General features: G+C 39.5%; 1 long non-coding RNA gene across 1 annotated transcript in view; it reads left to right on the top strand.

Annotated features, from left to right (window-relative positions):
• Positions 1-19,314, top strand: part of LOC141554265 (uncharacterized) — a 28,148-nt gene extending 8,834 nt beyond the window's left edge. The window contains exon 2 of the long non-coding RNA XR_012485811.1: positions 19,084-19,314. This is a non-coding gene — a long non-coding RNA (uncharacterized LOC141554265). The remainder of the gene's footprint in view (positions 1-19,083) is intronic.
• The last annotated feature ends 4,360 nt before the right edge of the window (positions 19,315-23,674 follow it).

Raw genomic sequence — 23,674 nt, 5'->3', positions numbered from 1 at the left:
ATCAAGGAGAGGATTCCTTCCCCCAGGGTAAGGACTCAGCCAAACTTGGATTCTTTTTGTACTCTAAAGAGAAATTAGGTTCCTTGTTGGGTGAGTTCCCAACCTATTTAACCAGCATGCCTTGGAAGCTAGGAGAAATTTTAGAACTTAGTTAATGCCCTTCATAGGCTGGCTGATCTTTTCAGGGGTGGGATTTTAACAGAAATAGGAGGAAAAGATGGATCACAAGTTAATAATTAGCAATTAATAAGATAATATTAATATTAGTTTCTCTCAAAGGGTAGTATTAGGCTAGAAAGGTAGTTTGGATTCAGATTTTGGCTTTAAATGCCAAACAGAAGTGTTTGTGTTTGATCCTAGAGAAAGGATCATGAATTTAGAGCTGAAAAAGGTCTTTAGAGATCATGTAATCCAATTCTCTTACTTTACAGATTAGAAGACCAAGGACCAGTTTCCAGGTTACATAACCTTTTGAGCATCGCAAGGTAATGTCAGAGGAAGGAGAATAGGAAACTAGTGGAGTTTATGAGCTTAAGAGGGATTGAAATGGTGAGACCTGTGCTTTAGGTTCACCAATTGGACAACTCTGTTTAGGATGCTTGGAGAGAGATGGGGATGCAGGGAGATCCAAAAAGAGGCTTTTGCAGTAGTCTAAGTCAGAGGTAATGACAACCTGGACTAAGTTCAGACTGCACGAGTAAGAAGGAGATGGAAGATCTGTTTTAAAGGTAAAATTAACAAGATTGGTTAACAGATTTTTCAATCAGTGGTGGGGTGAGGAAAATAGAGGAATCATTATGAAGTTTTGAACCTGAGAAAATAAAGAATGATGGTGTCCTTGAGAGGAATAGGAACATTTGGGAGAAAGATGGAAGAAATTGGAATCTATTTGGGGTATGTTGAATTTGTGATACTTCCAAAATAGAAAAACATGGAAGTAGCTGCTGCTCTCAAAACCCCTGAGTATTGCCTAACCAGACTAAAATGTAATTTGGAAATATTTAACAAAATAAGTAAAAATACTATAGAACATAAACAAATGTGTTTTCTAAAACAACATGAATGAGGCTACAAAGATCCTTGGAGGCTCCATTTCTATTTGAGTTTAACACCACTGGCCCAGAGAACATCCAATTTGAAATGCCTAATTAAAACAAACAAAACATTTATTAAGCACCTACTATGTACCAAGTATTATGTTAAGCGCCTTACAAATATTACCTTATTTGATCCTCACAGTGATTCTGGGAGGGAGGTACTATCATTACTCCTATTTTATAGTTAAGGAAACTGAGACAGACAGAAGTTAAATGATGGAGGAATCATTATGAGGTTTTGAACCTGAGAGAATAAGGAATGTGAGAGAGTAACAGGAACATCTACCCGGGGAAGGGTAGAGCCAAGGCAACAAAGCTAGAAAGTATGTGGGGTCAGAGGGCTTCCTGACTGGGTGCAACATTCTGTTCTGGTGCAGCTGGTGACATGGGGCTGGAGCATAGGAAAGAAATTAGGGTTGGATATCTGGCATCCCTGGAAATCATGGTATCATTGGTATAGAGAGGTTAATCGAATCTGAGAGAGCTAATGATGAAAGGGCTTCTGCCTTATTGGGTAGCAATGACCCATTTGCAAATCATCTTTTTATACTTACTGCTTATCTATCTGCATGGATCATGGAGATGAGAGGTGGAACAGGACAAAAAATTACAAGATGTTCTAGGATTGTCATGTGAAAGAATTATGACTTCTACAGCCACAAGAACCATTTCAATCCAGAAGGGGAAATGTTGGGGCTCAAAGGAAAGAAGAGATCCCCAGGTCTTGCTTCATTTTAGGGTTTTTTTTGTTTCATTTTCAAAGAGAACTTTTTAAACAGCTGTTTTTTTTTTTTTTTTTTTTTTTGTTTTTTTTTTTTTGTTTTTTTTAAAGGAACTGGTTATGATATCCCGGTCCCAACTAGGACAAAATGTTTCATGTGAAACTCATACTTAGGACTGGTTTCTCTACCCTAGATGAAGAAACCATAGGCAATGATGCCTTTTTCTTTTCTTTTTATTTCTTTCTTTCCTAAAGACAAAGGCTTAATTTTCTATTCTACTAACTGCCTTTTGGTCCTTTCCTTTATCACATACCCAGAACTACTCCATCTAGTTAAGTGCTAATGATATACCTATTACTTTCATTATAATTGGTTTTACTCTCCCATCAACTCTTTCCACCTAACACAAGCCAAGGGAATTTGGCCTTTGGAAAAAAAAAAAGATTTATTTGTACCTCCCTTCTGCCTCTGTATTGCAGTCCTCCTCCCTTCTTTATCCCTGCTTCTTCTTTTTAAACCCATCTTTCCCTTGTCACTGTTCTCCAAATTGCTCCCTACCCACTCTTTTTAAATCCAATTGTTGCAAGGACAGGAGCTAGCCCGCCCGACCTCATCCACTGTTTCCCACAGTTTGCCCCTTGCCCAGCACAAGATTCCATTTGGGGAGGGGGCAAATAAGGCTTTTCATTTTATGCCTGAGTGTTTTCCTCTTTTTCCAGTAGCTTTCTGCTCTTCGTGTAAATCCTGCCAGAGAATTTTCACGCCGTTTAGCTTTGAGCTGTCTTCTCCCCACGGCTGCTTTGTTTCGTCTGTACATCTGCCTATTCACTCGAATCAGGCCCTCACGCTGCTATTTCAATGCCCAACCCGGCAATTATCTCTCTTCATGTGTGTGCATCAGGCACGTTAAATGCAGCTGGTATCCTCAGCAAAGTTTTAATGGAAGTCAGGAATGTCTCTGTCTCTTTAATTGTCTCTTTTATTGAACTAAACTACACAAGTTGGGCTGGAGGAATACTTTTCATTGACATCTCGGAGGCTGTACATTTTACCTGCTAAGATACCTGCTTTTCATCCTCTTTTAGGACGGTTTTGCCTTTAGATTGTCATGCTTTTCTTAGTTCTCCAGAGTCCTGACTCTGAGAATCATCTGCCACTCCAGTCCACTACCTTGGAGTCCTTTATCACTCAGTTATAAAAGCCTGCTTTCAAGGAACGCAGTCATTCCCTTAAATGAGCCCTTTGCTGGCTCCCGGGGTCTGGGAAGAAAAGATCACTCCAAGAGTTCTCTCCCTCTGCTCCCCTCCTCAACTGCCATTCATTACTAGTTTTATCTTTTGTCACTCATCATCACGCAAAGGGGAACCACGAACCTCCCATAGCTGTTCTTCACAGTAAGCCATTCAGATCACCACACTCTGCCGGACCTACGGGAGGCAGAGGGAGCATCCAGTACATATGATCTTGGACTGAGAGTCAGGGAGGTCTGGATTTCAGTTATGCCTTTAATACTCACAAGCTTTGTGATTCAGGGTTAATCTCTTAACCTCTCAGTAGAAGTCAAGTCAAGATTTCTAATGTCTTAGAATTTGGATAGTCTCTCTCTGTGTGTGTCTCTGTCTCTGTCTGTCTGTCTGTCTGTCTCTGTCTCTGTGTGTATGTGTGAGAGAGAGAGACAGAGAGAGACAGAGTGAGAAGAGACAGACAGAGGCAGAGAGAAAGAGAGAGAGACAGTCAGAGAGACAGAGACAGAGAGGCAGAGAGAGAGGTGGAGAGAGAGACAGAGACAGACAGAGACAGACAGACAGAGGCAGAGAAAGACAGAGAGAGACACAGAGAGAGGTAGAGAGAGACAGAGAGCCAGAGACAAAGAGAGAGACAGACAGAGGCAGAGAAAGACAGAGACACAGAGAGAGAGGTAGAGAGAGAGAGAGAGACAGAGGTGGAGAGAGAAAGAGGGAGGGAGAGGGAAAAAAAGAAAGAGAAATCCCAGTTTGCTCATCTATAAGGGGATAATGGTAGCAACAGCATCAGTAGCAGTAATAGTAGTAGTAGTGGTAGTAGTAGAGGTAGTAGTACTTCTCCGATATCAAATGAAACAAAAGTAAGGCACTTCAGGGCCATATGAATATGTGTGGGTGTTGTCACTAATCTCTGCACCACCTTTGTTATTCAGTGTCTCCAAGTCTGGTAAGGATGAAGTGGGATTGGTTTCCATTTATGCTGCCGCCACTCCACATTAGTCCCTTGTCCGAGAAGCAGTGCCGGGCAGTGGAAGCAGCACCAGACTGGAATAAAAAGATACTAATTAAAATGCCAGATTGGTCACTCACTAGGCATTTAGCATCTCTGAGACTTATTCATCAAGTGGGAAGATTACTACTTCATGGTGTTGGGAGCATCAAATGAGATAATAAGTGTAAATGCAGATGTAAATAGATACATAATCATGGGTTATTTCTGGTGGGTACCAGGCACAATCCTAAGCTCTTGAAGACTAGCTCTTTTTCACCCTTTCATCTTTTTTTCAAAACTGTGTGGGTGGGGAGGGGATTTCTCTCTTTTCTCCCTCTGCCCCCATCAAGAGCAGCAATGATGACATAGCAGAAGCACATGGCAGTGAGAGACATGCTCACATATGGGAAAGAAGGATGCTAAGAATATAGTCCTACATGGTTCTCTTCAACAATGAGATGATTCAAACTAGTTCCACTTGTTCAGTGATGAAGAAAGCTACATACACCCAGAGAGAGAACTATGGAAAATGAGTGTGGACCACAACATAGCATTCTCACTCTCTGTTGTTATTTACTTGCATTTTGTTTTCTTTCTCAGTTTCTTCTTTCTTGATCTGATTTTTCTTTTTTTTTGTTTGTTTTTTATTATTTTATTTTATAATTATAACTTTTTTTGACAGTACATATGCATGGGTAATTTTTTACAACATTATCCCTTGCACTTACTTCTATTCAGATTTTTTCCCTTCCTCCCCCAACCCCCTCCCCTAGATGGCAGGCAGTCTTATACATGTTAAATATATTATAATATATTCTAGATTCTAGTTTCTGCCATACTAATTTCCAGTTTTCCCAGCAGTTTTTGGCAAATAATGAATTCTTATCCCAAAAGTTGGGATGTTTGGGTTTGTCAAACACTAGATTGCTATTTTTATTCACTATCTTGCCCTGTGAACCTAACCTATGCCCCTGATCAACTAGTCTATTTCTTAGCCAATACCAAATGGTTTTGGTGACTATTGCTTTATAATACAGTTCTAGATCAGGTACAACTTTAGACCACCTTCACTTAATTTTTTTTCATTACTTCCTTGATCTGATTTTTCTTGTGAAACAAGATAACTGTATAAATATGTATGCATATATTGGATCTAACATGTATTTCAACATAGTTAACATGTATTAATGTACCTGCCAGCTAGGGGAAGGGGTGGGGGGAAGGAGGGGAAAATTTGGAACAAAAGGTTTTTCTTTTTTTCTTTTATTGTTTTTCTGAGGCTGGGGTTAAGTGACTTGCCCAGGGTCACACAGCTGGGAAGTGTTAAGTGTCTGAGGCTGGATTTGAACTCTGGTCCTCCTGAATTCAAGGCTGGTGCTCTATCCACTGCGCCACCTAGCTGCCCCCGAATAAAAGATTTTTCAAGGGTCAATGTTGGAAAAATTACCCATGCATATGTTTTGTAAATAGAAAGCTTTAATAAAAATTGATGAAATAAAAATAAAAAAAATTACACATTAAAAAATAAAAAGAATATAGCCCTAATTTCCTGTGTATTGGAGTTGGGGGAGAAAGAGAGTTATGAATTTTCTAGTTGGAATAATCATGAAATCTAGAAAGAATAGGACATTTCCTGAGCAACATTAGTTTAAGAGGTTCCTCTTGGGTAGCTTCAAGGACAAGAGTTCTAATGTCCTCGAGTTTGGGCAGTGTAGGTAGTGAGACAGAGAGAGACAGACAGTCAGAGAGAGAGAGAGAGATACAGAGAGACAGAGACAAAAGAGACAAAGACAAAGAGAGAAAGGGAGGGAGAGAGAAACAGAGACAGACAGACAGAGAGACAGAAAGGCAGAAAGGGGGGAGATAAACACACATAGACAGAGTCTGAGCCAATTGCCATGGTTCCTGAATGTAAAGCACCAGCATCAGTGAATTACTCAGTGTAGCAAGACCTTTGAGAAAGGTGTTTGCTTAGCAAGCTCCATCCTTTTTCATTCTTTTAAAAATTTTAAAAAATGGAGCAGTGCTTTCAGATCAGACCTCCAGAGACCATATTCCCCTCCTGAAGGGAGTTCATCTGCTCAGCTTTGGAGCTCTGCCCCAGGTCTGAACTGCCTTGACTGGAGAATGAGAACAAAATCACCTAACCCCTTCTATCTCACCAGGCTCAGACATCTAACCATTTTCAAAAGAACTACATTTACATGGGTTAGTTCTGCTCTACAACTGAAAGATTTATAATTGGGAGCAGTCTCCATACCACCTAATGCTGGTCTGTTTTTTCCTGAAATCCGGGAGGCAGAGGATCTGGGGTGGGTGGAACAGAAGGGGAATCCCATCCGTCAGGTATTCCCAGCTTCAGGACACAAAGGGATTAGAAGGATCTCAATTCCTGGGATTATGAAATCGGGAGCCTAGCATTCCCAGCGTTTCATCCCTTGCTATTTTGGGATATGGCTGCAGAACGGTCTTTGCTCATGAGCTCAGCCAACTTTGAGGACCCAATTGTCCCATTCATCATCTGCTACCACCTGGCCTGAGTGCCATATCCAGAGTTGATTTATGGGGTCTTTCTCCCACGGTACTAATAGCATTTATGCTGCTTCAGGAGGTAGAAACAACCAGCAGGCTAAGGGAGCAGCTTTATCTCCTTAAAGTCTTCTGCTAGCTCTATGCCTTCCCCTAGGGGCAACCTCACAGAAGTAGCCCAAGGTTTCTGTCTCCCATATCCTGGATTGTTCTGTGGGGCTTTCTCAGTTTCCTCATCTGTAAAATGAGCTAGAGAAGAAAATGGCAAACCACTGCAGTAGCATTGCCAAGAAAACCCCAAATGGGGTTATGAAGAGTTGGACATGACTGAAACAATTCAACAACAAACAACAACATCCTCATCAACCCCAGTAATACCCCATGGGGACCTGGTCCTGATATCTGAGGCCTTTCTCATATGGCTCCTAGGAGTATTGGAGGTCTGGTAGACATTTTATATTGAACATATCTTAAACAGAATTCATTATTTACCCCTTACACCATCCCCTCTTCCCAGTTTTCCTAGTACTGCTGAGGGTACCTCCATTCTCCCAGTCACCCAGTCTTAAAACTTAATGCCATCTTCAACTCCTCATTCTCTCTGGCTTTCTCCCTCCGTCGTCATATCAATCACTTCTCAAGTCCTATGGTCTTTACTTTCCTAATACCGCTTCTAAATGCTCCCCTTATCTTAATAGTGCAATTGTTGTGCTCCAACCTGCTGCAATAGCCTCCTAGTTGGTCTCTCTGACTCAAGTCTCTCAAATTGATGTCCTAAAAATCCAAGTGTGATCACATCACCTCATTTAATCAACAAACTCCAGTGGCTCCCTGTTACTTCCAGGATCAAAACTAAAATCCTGTGTTTGGCTCTTAAACCTTTCCATGACTCTTTCCTCTCTTTTCATTCTCCTTATATTGTTCTCCCCATCATGTGTATTCTGTTCCTCACACAAGATGCTTCATCTTCTGACTTCTAATATTTGACTGTCCTTTATGCTTGGAATTCTCTCCCTCATGTTTGCTTTCTGGTTTCCTTCAAGTCTTTGCTGAAGTCCCTACAAAAGTTCTTTCCCAAGATCCAACTCACTTCCAGTTGATCGATGATGGACAGAAACAACTACACCCAGAGAAGGAACACTGGGAAGTGAATGTAAATTGTTAGCACTACTGTCTATTTACCCAGGCTACTTATACCTTCGGAATCTAATATTTAATGTGCAACAAGAAAATGGTATTTACACACATATATTGTATCTAGGTTATATTGTAACACATGTAAAATGTATGGGATTGCCTGTCATCAAGGGGAGGGAGTAGAGGGAAGGAGGGGAAAATTTGGAAAAATGAATACAAGGGATAATATTATATAAAAAAATTACTCATGCATATATACTGTGAAAAAAATTATAAAAAAAAAACAAAAAAAACCATTTCTGTACAGCCAATGGACATTAAAAAAAAGTTCTTTCCCAGTCCTTAATTTTAAGGCTTTCTCTCTACCACCATTTTATTTCATTTTAAATATTTTATCTTCTTTCATATTTAATATTTTATACTTTTCCCAATTATATGTAAAAACATTCTTCTTTTTTGAGTTCTATTATTCTATTATTCCTTGCTTCCTTCTCTTCTCTCCTGAGATGGTAAACAATCTGATATAAATTAGATATGTGTAATCTTGTAAAACATTTACTACTCTATTTTATGCTGTACATGTCTTTTACATCATTGTTTGCATGTTATCTTCCCAATTAGATTGTGAATTCATTGAAATTCCCTTTATTTGTATCCTTAATTTTTAGCACCTGTAACATAGCCAGTTCTTCCCTACTTTTCTGCTTTTAATCCCCTACTCCCTACTCTATTCTCACTTTAATCTTGATTAATCTGAGACTGATCACTTCATATATACAGTGTATATATATATATATATATATATACATATATATGTATATATATATATATATATATATACTTAGAAAACTTCATCATGCTTTATGGTCTACTCTATCTTTTCCCTGGACCACATGGTTGAGAAGCCCATTCACTGCTGAGAAGCTGACCTCTTTCTGGACACATTGTTTTGAACTTTTGCAGCTATGATGCTCTTCTGTCCCTAGCTCTTCAAGGCTGTCATTAGGGTTGACGGGAGATTGTGAGGATACACAAGTTTACTTTTAACTCTTCAAGATCCAGGTTTGGCTCTCCAAATGGTTCTCTCTCCAACTATCCCTTAGACTATTCTCTTAGACCTAGAACAAAAGACTGGCATATCAAATCACTGTGCAGCCCTCCCTCCAAACTTGGTAACTTATTCTTAATGAAATGTAGATGGGTCAACAAGTACCTAGGCCCAATATAAAAAAAATCACTCAGTATAAAAAGCATTGTGCTAGATACAAAGACAAAGATCAAACAGACCCTGCCCTCAAGGAGCTTACATTTTGTCAGGAGAAACAGTATACACATAAATAAATGTACACAAAATATTTATGAGATATGACCCAAATTACTAGGGAAAATCAGGAAAAGCTTTATGTGGAAGATGATACTTGAACAGAGATGTCCTTAACCCCCTCAAGGAAGTAATAGTCCTTCCAAATAAACCTTTAACCTCACCATACAGAGCAGGATTCCCTGATCAGCTCTTTACAGCACTGGTTCCCAATCTGGGGTACACATACGCATAAGAGATAGGACAAACTTACTTTGGTAGGATTGATAACAATAATTACAATAATTATTTAACATAAAAATATTTAGTATAATACATAAATGATCATTATTATTAAAGAAAAAATATAATATTTATATGACACTTTAAGTTTTACAAAGCACATTACATATGTTATTTCATTTGGTCTTCACCCTAGTCTGGTGAGAAAGTTGCTATTATTTTTTTGGAGGCTTTGGATATAGGAGCTTTGACTTTATCATCTTCCTCTGAAAGTGTTTTGATTTTCTTGTTACTGTAGTAATTTTCTATGATTAGAATTTTTCCCCCTGTTTGCTTATTTTTCAGCTTTTTTTTTTTTTTTTTTACTTTTGTTAAAGTAGGGCTCTTAATTCCAGGCTGAAGTGTGCATTGTCCCAAGGTTCAGAAATTCTGTGTTACTGTTTTCAGAGATACTTCCAGGGAACTGCAAGTTTTCAGTTTCTCCAAGATGGTATGATCTAAAGAGAGTTATGTTTACTCCTCTCCTGGCTTGGGCTCTGCCTGTGAGTGACCACAAGCATTCTTTTCCACCTTGGAACTGTGAGGAGGGTCCCTATTCTACTGTGAGCACAAGCTCTGATGTGCTAATGTTCCTCCTCACTCTTGGACTTCAAACCATGACTGCTCCCTGGATCTGGGAGGGGCAGAGCAATAGAGTGCTGCTTAAGTGCTAGCAAAGAGACCCTTGTGATCTCCCCTGGACCAGTTGTTCAGTCCCACTATCAAAGAGACCCTTGTGATCTCCTCTGGACCAGTTCTTCAGCCCCCTTACATCTGAGCTAAGAGGTCTGGAAGCAGCACCTGCTGCTGATTTAATGGCTCCCAAAGCCTGCTGCTCCTAGTCTGCTATGGCTGGGCCGGTCTAGCTCAGGCTTCACTGGACTGAGCTCCACTCTTAGCCAGGTGCAACAAACCTTTCCTGCTGATCTTCTAAATTGTGTTGGGCTGGAAAAATTGTTTCCCTCCATCTTTTTGTGGATTCTGCTGCTCTAGAATTAGTTTAGAGTCATTATTTAAACGTATGTGGAGGGGTTTGGGGGAGAGCTCAGATGAGTCCCTGCCTTTTCTCTGCCATTTTGACTCTGTCTGGTAGGTGCCATTATTATCCCCATTTTACACAGGACAAAACTGCATTTGAGAGGTTTAGTTACTTACCTAAGGTCACACAGCCAGTGAGTAACTGAATCAAGATTTGAACTCGGGTTTTCCTAACTCCAATCCAATACTCTTAATATTATCTTATTAAAATATTCAATAAATTATGAGCACACACAGGATACAAATTCAGTGGTGTCAAACTCAAACAGAAACAGTTCCTGTGAGCCAGCATATTAACTTAAAAACCTCAAATTAAGATAATCTATATTGTATTTTTATTTACTTTGTTAAACATTTCCCAATAGAATTTAATCTATTTCCAGCTATACTAGGGAATTTTTTGGGCTGCTTACAGTAGCAGACCGTGAGTTCGACCTCTCTGCCCTAGTTTATTTCTTTTTATATTGAATAAAGGGTACAGAAAGGTTTATTCAAAGCCAATGGTTACTTGGGACTGAGAAAGTTTTACTCTATACCAAGAGTCAGTAACAAATTCTGTGACCTCTATATTCTATCTCATCTCTCTGTACTGTTGACCATCTCCTTCTCTTTATATTCTATACTCCCCTGATTTTGTGACAGTATTTTCTGTTAGATTTCTCTCACCTCCCTGACCACTCTTCCTCAGTTTCCTTTGCTATTTTGATATCTATATTCTGTCATGCATAGATGTCACACAAGTTTCTGTCTTTGGATTCTCATTTCTTTTCTCTTTTTACACTAAATCCTGACAATCTCATTAGCTCTCAGTGATCATCTCTGTGCCATCACCCTCAGCATTTCTCTTAAACTCCAGTCCTGAATCACCATGTTGCTTTGGTTATCTACCACTGGAAGTCTCAGCATCATCTTAAATCTGAACATGTCCAAAGTGGAAGATGTTAGCTTTGCTCCTCAAGTGACCTTCCTTCAAATTTTGCTATTTATATTGAGACAACTACCATTCTTAGAGTCACTCAGGTCACAAAACACAAGTGACTCTCTGAACAGTGCTAAAGACTTGTCAATCTACCTCCATAACATTTAAAAATTTTTTTTTCATTTTTCTTCACTCCTAGAGCCTTCTATCTTTCCCCAAGTCCTCATCATTTTTCACCTGGACTATTGAAAGAACCTCTGAATTAATTTCCCTCTATCTACTATTGGAAGAGTTTCTGAATTAATTTCCCTCTTTCTTCTCTTTAATCCACACAGCTGCCAAATGAATATCCCTAAAACACAGGTCAGCTGTTTAAAGATCTTCAATGGCTCTCTGTTACCTATGGAATAAAATACAACTCACAGCAGTCTGAAAACATGCTTTCCCTACCTTGCCAGATTCATTTCATATTACTCCTTTTAACACACTCTACATTTTGTTCAAATTGAAATACTATTTCCTAAACTCCATATTCTATCTCTTTCCATGTCCTTATTTCTCATCTTTTAAATTGCCCATTATCTCTGCCTCTGAGAACTCCTAATTGCCTTCAAGGTTTTCCTCAAGTGATGCCTTTTATGGGAAGACTTTCCCAATTCCTCAAATTATCTTCTATTTACACATATGTATTCATGTCCTACCTTCCCACTCCCATAAGAATGTAAGCTCCTTGAGGGCAGAGGATGATCATTCATTTTTGTCTTTGTATCTTTAGGGTCTAGTGACTGTCTGGCACATTGTAGATGCTCCATAAATGTAGAATGGAGTTGAAATGAAGTGAATTGAGAATATTCATCAATTCTAATGATCTCCATAAATTGTCTTTTTTCCCCAGATAAATACTCCTAAGTGCTTCAAGCAATGCTTATATGGAGAGATCCTGTTCCCCTCTCTTAGCTGTTCTCCTGATGATCAATGTCTTTCCTAAAATATTGCTCCTGGAATTGACTCTCTATATATTATCTAATTAAAGTAATGATGATGATAATAATAGCTCACATTTAGCTATTACTTTAAAGTTTGCAAAGTACCTTAGTTATATTGTATAATTTGATCATCACAAGGACCTTTTAAATATTATTATCCCTATTTTACAGATGAAGAAATTAATCAATGACAAAATAGTTACTAAATGTTTAGTATGTGCTAGCGTTATGCTAAGCATTGAGGATACAAATATAAGCAAATAGTTCCTGCCTTCAGGGAGCTTACCTTCCTTTTTTTTTTTAATAAAGCTTTTTATTTTTAAAACATATGCATAGATAATTTTCAACATTCACCCTTGTAAAGCCTTGTGTTCCAAATTTTTTTCCTCTTTTCCCACCATCCTCTCCCCTAGATGGCAAATAATGCAATATATGTTAAACATGCAATTTTTCTGTACATATTTCCACAACTATGGTGCACATGAAAAATCAGATCAAAAATAGAAAAAATGAGAAACAAAAAATGCAAGCAAACAACAGAAAGAGTGAAAATACTATATTATGATCCACACTCAATTCCCACCCTCCTCTCTCTGGGTGCATTTGGCTGTCTCCATCACAAGACCATTGGAACTGGCCTAAATTATCTGGTTGAAAAGAGACATGAAGGAGTTTACCTTCTAATAGAAAAAGCCAACACACAAGATTGAACACTTGGAAATATGGTTTTGACATGGCTAACAACTGGTATGGAGGCCTAATTCTGGGCAATAAAAGTGAAAAGTTCATCTCTCAGAGCCCAGGTTCCCAAGGACAGTCTTTAGACAGGTTAGGGGACTTGTCCAGAGTCATACAGCACCTGGATGTCAGAAGGAGAATTTGAACCAAGCCCAGTGCTCTTTCTACTACACCAGACTGCCTCTCTTGCAGGACTCCTGCCTTCTCTGCTATGGACACTTTGTTTAGCCTCGGGCCACATTAATTTTTCCGACTGCCATGTAACAGATGATTCATACTGAGCCGTCTGTCTACAAAAATCTCCAGGTTTCACAGGATTTGCTTGCTAACCATACCTCCCACAGTGAAGTTGATTTTTTGCACTCAAGTGTAACACTTCACATTTATCCCTATTAAATTTCATTTTATTCAATTTGGCACATTATTCAAGCCTGTACAGATCTCTTGGGATTCTCTGTCATCTGATGTGTTAGCTGTCTTTCCCAGCTTCGTGTCAAACTTGACAAGCATGCTATGACTTTATACAAAGCCATTAATGAAATGGTTGAATGATACAGGACAAGAACAGACCCCTGGCAAATTCCACTTTTTCAAGTATTCCCTCCACCATTTTAAAATTTCAATAACTTTTCCTCAAGCCAAAATTTCTGTGTGATTATTTTTAGAATGAATTAAAAATCAATCATTTAATAAATTCATTAATAAGTTCAACCCTCCTAACTGCTGACTTGGGATAACTGGAAGTTCCCCAATGGGTTGCCAGAGTAGACTCTCATTGGGTTCATGAGATGTATACAACACTAAATAAGTATTAGGTGATGATATTCACAAAACAGAGAAAGTTCATCTGAAATTCTAGAAAGCTAGAAAAACAATTGTTTGGTTTTTTTTCTCTCTCTTGAAAATGAAACCAAAGAACTGTGCAAAATGTTAAGCTGAAAAAACCAGATACCCTCTAATATCCCACAAGGATTACATTAGCCTTTGAGTACATGGTTTGAATTCAATGCCCAACCCTCAAAACCTTTCCAGCGAAATGGAGAGGTTAACTAGGCCTGGCCCGCTCTGAGAAAACTCTCATACAAGTCAACTTAGGTTAACGGGAAATTTCTTTTGCTCTAGTGAACCGATTCCTAATATCAACACTGTTATGGTTCTTGACATGCTGTGTGTGTCCAAATAGTAAACACTTGTGGCATTTGCTGTCTGTCCCAAAGGATGTTACGGCAGTCATAGCAGAGGCGGGTGGAAGCCATGGATTTAGTTGCATCCCCCTTGGATCATGGTGAAAGTGATTATCGTTGAAGTTTAAGAACAATAAATCAAAGTAATGTTTGTATATGAGAGGTGGAAATCCCTCCAGAGATCACCTAGTCCAACCCATGTTTGGATGGTAAAATTTCTTTAGAACATTCCCAGGAAGAGATCATCTAATTTTGCTTAAAAATCTCTAATGAGGGAGAATAAATGAATTAATGCCCAAGTCAACCCATTTCTTTCTTTTTTAAAATAACTGATGTTTAGGAAGAGGAGCCAAAAATCCTTTGCAACTCCTTGCTCTTATTTCTACCCTCTGGATCCATGCAAAACATATCTAAATATTCTTCCATAACATAACCCTTTAAATGCTTGGACAACTTTCATGTTTCATTTATGTCTTTTCTTGGGACTGAATGTCCTCAATTCATTCAATTGATCTTGAATGGAAGATCCCTTGTTCTCTCACTGTTCCCTCATTTGGATATGATCCAACTAATCAAGTATTTTGAATTGTGGTACTCAGAACTGAATACTCACCCCAGATGTAGTGTGACCAGGATAAAAGACAAAGTGATTATCTCATCCCGTGTTTCAGACTCTGGACCACAAAGCAGTGAAATACCCTAGTCTCTAGGGTAAGTCTTGGACCAGTTAAGTTCAATTTCAGATCTGTCTGAAGCATGATCCAGTCCTTGTGGCAGACCCTTCATGCCAGTGGATATCTGGTTAAGGATATCTATGACTATACATCCTGAAGAGACCTATATGTGTTAGAATTCTTACAAGGTGCTAATGATAGTGGAAATGATAGAGACAATGGTTGTTTAGCAGGCTGCTTAATAGTTCTTTAGTTCACTAATGTACTTATTAGTACCTTTAAGAGAGCATATATAAGGAGGAGCCCACTAAAGCACAAGCCCACTCTCCAAGGTAGAGTCAGAGTCATTCCAACTTCTACCTTTGTGGTGATGGGAGACATTCAGAGGAAGAGAGGCTGAAGCTGGCAGAGGCAAAGGACTAGCAACAAGAGCTCTGGGAGCCAAGGAGCGAGATAGCCTCTAAGAAAGCTAACTGGGCCCAAGGAAGGAGACAATACTTGGAAAGAGAAAATAAAGGATCTGGACTTTAACTCCTGGCTGCATTTGGGGTGATTACACTGAACTGAAAGGAAGGCTGCCTCCAGAAGCCCCCCATGAAACCTGCTTCCAGAGAACACTACAATTTAAAGAATATTACAGATATGTAGATTCAACTTCAGGTAAAAAGGGATTATTTGAGGAGAGATGGGAACAACCTCCACCCTCCATTTTCCTTTTTAGATTACCTTGAAATTGACATAAATCTTGGGTGTATATATTTGTATAAACACATATCTATGCCTGTTTCTTTGTCTTTCTTTCCTTCCTTTTTCCTTTTCTCCTTCCTTCTTTCCCCCCCTCCCTCTTTGTTTCCTCCTTTTCTTCCTTTTCTCCCTCTTTCTATTTCTTATTCCTTCCTTCCTTTCCCTTCTTTTTCTTTCTTTCTCTTTCTTTCTTTCTTTCTTTCTTTCTTTCTTTCTTTCTTTCTTTCTTTCTTTCTTTCTTTCTTTCTTTCTTTCTTTCTTTCTTTCTTTCTTTCTTTCTTTCTTTCTTTCTTTCTTTCTTCCTTCCTTCCTTCCTTCCTTCCTTCCTTCCTTCCTCCCTCCCTCCCTCCCTCCCTCCCTCCCTCCCTCCCTCCCTCCCTCCCTCCCTCCCTCCCTCCCTTCCTTCCTTCCTTCCTTCCTTCCTTCCTTCCTTCTTTCCTTCCTTCCTTCCTTCCTTCCTTCCTTCCTTCCTTCCTTCCTTCCTTCCTTCCTTCCTTCCTTCCTTCCTTCCTTCCTTCCTTCCTCCCTCCCTCTCCTTCCCCCCTCTTCCTTTTTTCTTACCATAGAACCAAAGAGTTTTGGAACTCTATCGGACCTTAGGGACTAATCCTCTCCTTACATATGAAGAAACAGGGATTGGGAGAAGTGAAGTGATTTGTCCCAAGTGACATAGTTTTGAGTAGAAAAGCAGTGATTTGAAGCCCAGGTTCCCTGCTTTTCAGTCCACTGAACGTTTCCCACACCAAAAACTGATAGCATCCAAAGCTCACTCCTGAGCCCTCCTGGCAGCTGAGGAGTGTCTTGTGAAACTCAGCCCTAACTGGTATTTTACCCAGATCAAATTCCACTTCCTCTATGAAGCCCACTATTGAAGTCAATTAGACTGTAAGCTTTTCTAAAGCAGGGGTTTATATCTTAATGCTATCCTTGTATTCTCCCATGTAGTGCAGCATTGAGAGCATGCTAGATATTTAAAAAAAAAAAAAAAAAAAAAAGGGAGGGGCAGCTAGGTGGCGCAGTGGATAGAGCACCAGCCCTGGAGTCAGGAGGACCTGAGTTCAAATCTAGTCTCAGACACTTAACACTTCCTAGCTGTGTGACCCTGGGCAAGTCACTTAACCCCAGCCTCAGGGAGAAAAAAAATGCCCCTTTTGTCATTGACTGGTTGCTGAAAGAGAAAGAGAACACTGGTGGAAGAGAAATGGACAAAACCCTTTTGTGACGGAAGTGTCTCAAATAGAATGTGGAGAGAGAGAGACGGAACCACTGGGGATGGATGGCACTTCCGTTGGATGTATTGAGGACTTCTTTGGAGACAGTGATTGAGTTGTGATAGTTACAAGGCCATTCAGTCCATGGGCTCATTTATGCATGACTTTTATTTACTAATAATAGTTTATTAAATATTTAATAAATTTTAAAGTTTCCAAGTCCATAACATAATTATCAGTCAAGTAATTGTTTGGAGGCTTGGGAGGATTATTCCATAAGGACGGTGGGATTCATTCCTGAAAGGAAGATGCATTTGTTGATTTATCTCATAGGGTAAGGATGAGTCTCTGACATTCTCCCCTCCACCTGCCCACCTCACAAACTCGGACTGTTAAACAGAGAGCGGGAGAGGGAGCCTTTTAAAAAGAGGGGAGGAGTAGTTGAAAGGCCAGAAGAAGTTTGAGAAAAAATTATAGGATTAGATGCGATAAGGAATTCGGCTGTGCATAAGAGGACTCATAGGCAGCTATTAGCAACTAGCAGACCCTTTAGCTTAGAAGTTTTTAATCTTGAGTCTGAAAAATTTTTTAAAACTTCATCTTAATAACTATTCCAAACTGGTTTTCTTTGTAACGTTTTGTGTATTGTTTTATGAATTTAAAAATGTTCTGTTGAGGGATTCATCTTCGCCAACACGATCAAATAATAATAATAATAATAATAATAATAATAATAATAATAATAATAATAATAAAAAATCCATGTTTTAGCCGCTATGCTGGGAACTTTCTGATTGGAAGAGGCCTGGCTTTGCTGATTGGCTGGAGCAGCTGCTGAAAGCTCATTGGTTAAGAGCTGAATCCTACTGCTTATTTGGGAAGCTCTCTAGCTGATTGCTCTCTAGGGCCACCTCCAGTCCAAGAAAGGGGAAACTGTTGCTCTCTATCGCCATCTTCTGTATGAGAAGGAGAAACATCCGGGGAGGAAAGGCTTTGCCTAGTTTGCCAACAACTGTTATCTCTCAGTGTCCGGCTGACGTCGGCCGTGTGAAGAGCTCAGAAATGTGGGTTTCACGCGGTGCGCAATGTACCCGAAGGGGCGGGGACATCAAAGCCAGCGGTCCAGAGAGGCCCCATAATTGCCCCGCCCCGCCACCCCATCTGCAGTGGGCCACATTCTCCTCCGGGAGTGCGGTTTCCTGGTGAGTGTAACCCAGTGTCCTGAGGCATTATTACCTCGATCATTGTTCTGGTCTTCAATTAGGGTTTCAATTAAATAAATCATTATAATTGCTTTTGTGTTAATCTCACGGGAAGGGGCCTCAGGAGTTAGTAGTTTATTTCACTCCTCCATCCCCTCCTATCATCAGGACTGCCCTTCCTCCTCCTTGGGTAGTGAGTCGGTGTCACTGCTGCGGCGCTGTTGCTCTGGGAAAGCCTCCAGACCCGTGGAGGTGAGGTCAGGCTGGGGTGAATGAGCCAGCCAGAGGAGAGCAGTGGGACACGAGTTCCACGTTGGACTGTACCGGACACTCCATCTGCGGCTACCCTCGCGTGTGTGTGTGTGGGGGTAATGGACAAGAAGCTGTTAATTGCGGTTGATTCCCGTTCAGCTGCACTTGAGCCTGCACGCTGAGCTCTTTGAAGTTAAGTTCAAGGTGCAGGAGGAGTATTAGGAAGGAGGGGGCGGTGTGGATAGGAATAGTTGAAGGAACTCAAACTCGGCTTCTGATCTCCAACAGTTAATGACTATGCAAATACGTGTTCCAACCTGGTGCCCTGACTGACTGGTATATCCAGCAATTACCAGGGATTTCTATTAGGGAAACTGTGTTTATTTCTTCAAACAGGTTCCTGTTTGACACTAGAGTTATTATGCTTTGTCAAAAGAAAAGCTAAATCTGAAGTGGAAAAGTCAGCCAATTCTCTTAGGAGGCTGGGATTGGAAATAATGTTTGCCAGGAAAAAATCATCTTGACTCTTCTTTTTAACTTGGCAGGGGCTGTCAGAGGTGTGGGGGCTGTGTTATTCCAAAGATGCCACTGGCACAATGCGAGATGGAGGCGATTGAGCTGTTCGAGCCGTGACTCCTTTGAACCGAGATAGTGGGAGCTTATTATAAGGCATCAGTTAATCTATTCCCTGGTGAAAGAAGGATGGCAGGCACCGGGACTCTTTTCTTTAGAAGATGCAAAAACAATGGATACATTTCCTCTTCCTTTTCTTGTGTACAAGGTGGAGGAAAGTTTGCATGTCAAAACTGCTAATGAATATTTTTTTTCCACAGCGACTCTATCCACGCTGCTAACAATGGACTAAGTGGGATGATGTGTTTAGCTTTGTGCTGCCTGATTTATCTTCACAATGAACTTCATAGGCCTCCAGGACTGGAAGCGAACTCAGAAATTGTCTGACTCATCCAAGTTTATTTACAGATGAGGAAACTAGGACTCAGAGAAGTTAAATTGCAGGGCTAGATTAGAGAGAGAACGCTACTATTAAAAACATACTAATGATATCTTTTGTATTTTTTCCATTTCCAGAACCTTGCAACCAAGAATAAAAAAAAGGAAAAAATAAACTTCAGTAAAACTAATCAATACATCAATCTGACATTATGTGAAGTGTTCTGTAGCCATAACCTCACATTTTTTCCCCCAAAGAAATGATGGAGGTGCGTTTTCTCGTTTCTCCTTTGGGGGTAAAACTGACCATTATAATTATACAGTCTTGGGTTTTGCATTTTTTTCCTGCCCATTTACAGAGTTATCACTATGAATATTGTTTTCCTGGTTCTGCTTACCCTGCTTTGCATTGATTTCGTGAAAATCCTATCATGCTTCTCTGAGAATATTCATTGTTTTTTAAAAGAACAATATTCCATTACATTCCTGTTTCAAATTTATTTAGCTGTTTCTTTATCTTTGGGCTTTTCCTCTTCATGAAGTACCAGGTTCTGTTGGAATGTGAAAAACTCACATAAAGCCATTACTGTAGTCACAATCGCTCCTGGGCTAATCAAATGATTAAGCAGCAGGTTGTAAGTGAAAAGTTCTATTTAAAGGTCTAGAAAGTTAGGGGGGAGTTAAGGAGGACCTAGCTGAGAACACACTCACATGCATTCTGTTTACATCAGAACTGCAGGATGGAATAGGAAGATATAGGGTGTGGTAATACAGGCTAACGAGGGTGCTTAGAGATTATCTGCAGAGTCAGAATATGTCTAGGGCTCCTACTGGAGGAAGAGGAGCCGCTTATCTGGTTCGGTGAGTTGAGTATGCCTTCGTCTTGCTGACCAGATGGTCCCAGGAATTTGGCTCCCTTTATGTGTGTGATAAAGTTGACAATGAGAACAGGATGGAGAGGCCCCATCGTTCCTGACAATGATTGCATCACATCACTGAGTCAAAGTGTTATTTTTTGTGTGTGTTTGTAGGGCAGAGAACTGTACATTTAAAGCCAGAAAAGCCCTGTCTATTGAGGTAAAGATGGATCATGATCTACATTTGCATTCACATCCTACAGAAAATGAGAAATTACAGAGTTTGTGGGGTATTGAAGCATCCTTGCAGTGAGGTAGCACAGTGGAGAGAATGCCAGAGTCCAGAATCAGGGAGACCTTAGTTCAAAGCCAGTCTCAGATGCTTATTAGCTGTATGACTGAGCAAGTCACCTAACACCTAACCATCTTTAAAATAAGCTGGAGAAGGAAGTGGCAAACCACTCCAGTATCTTTGCCAAGAAAACCCAAAATGGGGTCATAAAAAAGTCTAAAGCAAACAACAAAAATTTAGAGTATCACCGGCCTCTGCTTTTTTATACTGGCTCTCTCCCATGCCTATAATGATTTCTCTCCCCACGCTCTCCTCTAAAATACTTTATTTCCCACAAAACTTAGCTTGAGTGACATTGATTTTGGAGGTATCAAATGTGGGGCCATGCAACATCAGCATTCCCCATTCAAACCTTAGATTAAAATGTAATTGGAAAATATTTAACAAAGTAAATACATTTAAAAAAAGAAACATAGATAACATTTTAAAACTAAGTCATTATGTGGCCTTCAGGGAATTGCATGTACTGATTAGTGAGCCCACTTCTATTTGAATTTGACATCACGTTCTATTGAGGGAGAAAGAGGTTAAGCCCTTCCTGATTCTTCCAGCTGCTAGTGCCTTTCCTTCCATTCCCAATACTTTACATCTATTTCTGTATCTAATTATCTATGTAAAAACTATCTATCCTAAGAGAATGCAAACTCCTCTAGAAGAGAATCTGTTTCATTTTTTTTGTGAATGCCTAAAAACCTGAGCTGTCACAAAAGAAGTATATAATAATTGTTTACTAATTGTATCACTTCTCAGTTATTATCGAAGCTATTAAGATGACTTCTAAGGTCCTTCCCACCTCCAAATCCTATGATGAGCTGAGCTAATTAGCACTTTTGGTCTTTCATTCTATTCCTTGTGGGCCTACAGATGACTTAGTCTTGCAATACCATGGCAACTCTCTAAGGCTATAAATTACAGAGCAGTGGCTGATGGGCTTTGTAAATATGAGCCTTTCTCAAGGAGGGTTCACTACACCGATGGATTGATGCAGATCAGATAGGATCTTTTGGGGTCACTCAGAATTTCAGGGAGCAAGTCAGTTCTCTGTTAAGGCGGATTTTATTTTGAACATCGAGGCATACTTTATAAGGGACTGGCAGCTCACTAGACAAAGAGTTCCATTTTTATGCTAGTTTTTGGGCCAGGTGTCAATAGGTAGGCAATTGGACACAAGGAACAGAAAAACAGAAATGGTTGCCCACCCAGTGAGGTGCAGGGGGCTTAGGTTATGCTACATGTCTCAAAGATCTCATGTTGTAAACAAGACTAGTTATGTCCTTAAAAAACAGCTTTTAATGTTGGGCAAAGTTTTCATTGTTGCTGGATGAGTTTTGCACAGAGCAGGGTACAAAGCAAGGTCTAAAGCCAGTCTCATCAAAATCACAAGTCTGGAATCCAAGACCCAGGTATTTATAAAGACACATAGACATACAAATGACTTTTCTCACAACAATCTTGTGAGTTAAATAATGCAAAAATTATTATCTCCATTTTATAAATGAGCAAACTGAGGCCCCAAGAAGTGTAATGATTTGCTTGGCATTGTAGTAGGAATCATCAGAATTGAGCCTTGAGCTCAAATCATCTGATTCATCATTATGAAAGATTCACTTGAATATAAAGCCAGGTGAACCCATAGATGAGAAGGAAAGGCAATAGAAATTCTTTGAATAAAATGAAAACTTCCCCACAATCATATATAACCAAAGATGGAATGGTTTGTTTTAAGAAATAGTGAGTTTACTTCTTTTGTTGTTGTTTGCTTGAATTTTATTTTCTTTTTCATTTTTTTCCTTTTTGATCAGATTTTTCTTGTGCATCAAGATAATTGTATGAATATGTATGTCTATCTTCAATTTACATATATTTTTACCATGTTTAACATATATTAGGTTACTTGCTATCTAGAAGAGAGGGTGGGAGGAAAGGGAGAAAATTAGAACACAAGGTTTTGCAAGGGTCACTATTGAAAAATTATTCTTACATATGTTTTGAAAATAAAAAGCTTCTATAAAAAAATAGTGAGTTTCAGGGAAGCAGATCCAAGATGATGGAGTAAAGGCAGGAACTCACCCAACCACTACCCCAAACTGTTCCAAAATCCTTTAAATAATTATTCTAAACAAATTTTAGAGCATCAGAATACTCTGAACAGTGGAGTAGAACATTTTCCAGCCAGAAACAACTTAGAAGGTCAGTAAAAAAGGTCCATGGAACCAGGGTGGGAGCCCAGTGGGCAGTACAGAAAGCACCAGTACAGTCCATGTTCCAATCCTAGCCCTGGCTCCAGTCTAGGGACTTCTGAATCAATGTCAATATTGGCGGTTTCTAGACCTCTTAGCCCAGAAACAACAAAGAAGACTTGGAAGGTCAGCAGAAAAGGTCTGTGTTTTCAGGATGGGAGTCCAGGGCACAATCCCAGCACAGGCCAGGCCAGCACAGCTCCAGCCCTCACTTCAGCCCCAGCCCTAGGTAAGCAGGACTCTGTTATTTTAGCACACTAAATCATATAGCTACAGTGGGGCAGTATACAGAGCAGAAAAAAAGGATTTGTGGTCAGGTCCCTAGAAGGAGCTCTGAGAACAATTTGGGACAGTTCACCCTTCACCCTGGAAATAGAGCCTACTCTAATAAAGAATTAAAAGTCAAATATTAGTCTAGGAAAATGAGCAGACAACAGAAAAAGTTTCTGACTATAGCAAGTTAACTATGGTGATAAAGATCAAAACACATTCAGAAAAAGGTAAAATCAAAGCTCCTACATCCAAAGCTTCTAAGAAAAATAAGAATTGGTCCCAGGCTGTGAAAGAGCTCAAAAAGGTATTTTGAAAATCCACCAAGATAGAGGAAAAATTAGGAAAAGAATTGTGAGGCAAAAGAAATACAAAGAGCTAATGAGAAGAATGCTTTAAAAAGCAAAATTGGCCAAATGGGAAAGGAAGTACAAAAGCTCACTGAGGAAAATATTCCTTAAAAATTAGAATTGAGCAAATGGAAGCTAATGATTTAATTTTATTTTTTTTATTTTTTATTTTTTAAATTTATTTTTTTATAATATTATCCCTTGTATTCATTTTTCCAAATTATCCCCTCCCTCCCTCTACTCCCTCCCCCCGATGACAGGTAATCCCATACATTTTACATGTGTTACAATATAACCTAGATACAATATATGTGTGTAAATACCATTTTCTTGTCGCACATTAAGTATTAGATTCCGAAGGTATAAGTAACCTGGGAAGATAGACAGTAGTGCTAACAATTTAC

Source organism: Sminthopsis crassicaudata, chromosome 1 (genome assembly GCF_048593235.1).
Source record: "Sminthopsis crassicaudata isolate SCR6 chromosome 1, ASM4859323v1, whole genome shotgun sequence".
Taxonomy (NCBI): Eukaryota; Metazoa; Chordata; class Mammalia; order Dasyuromorphia; family Dasyuridae; genus Sminthopsis; species Sminthopsis crassicaudata.
Note: the sequence above shows the minus strand (reverse complement) of the source record. Positions and strands in the feature narration are given on the sequence as shown.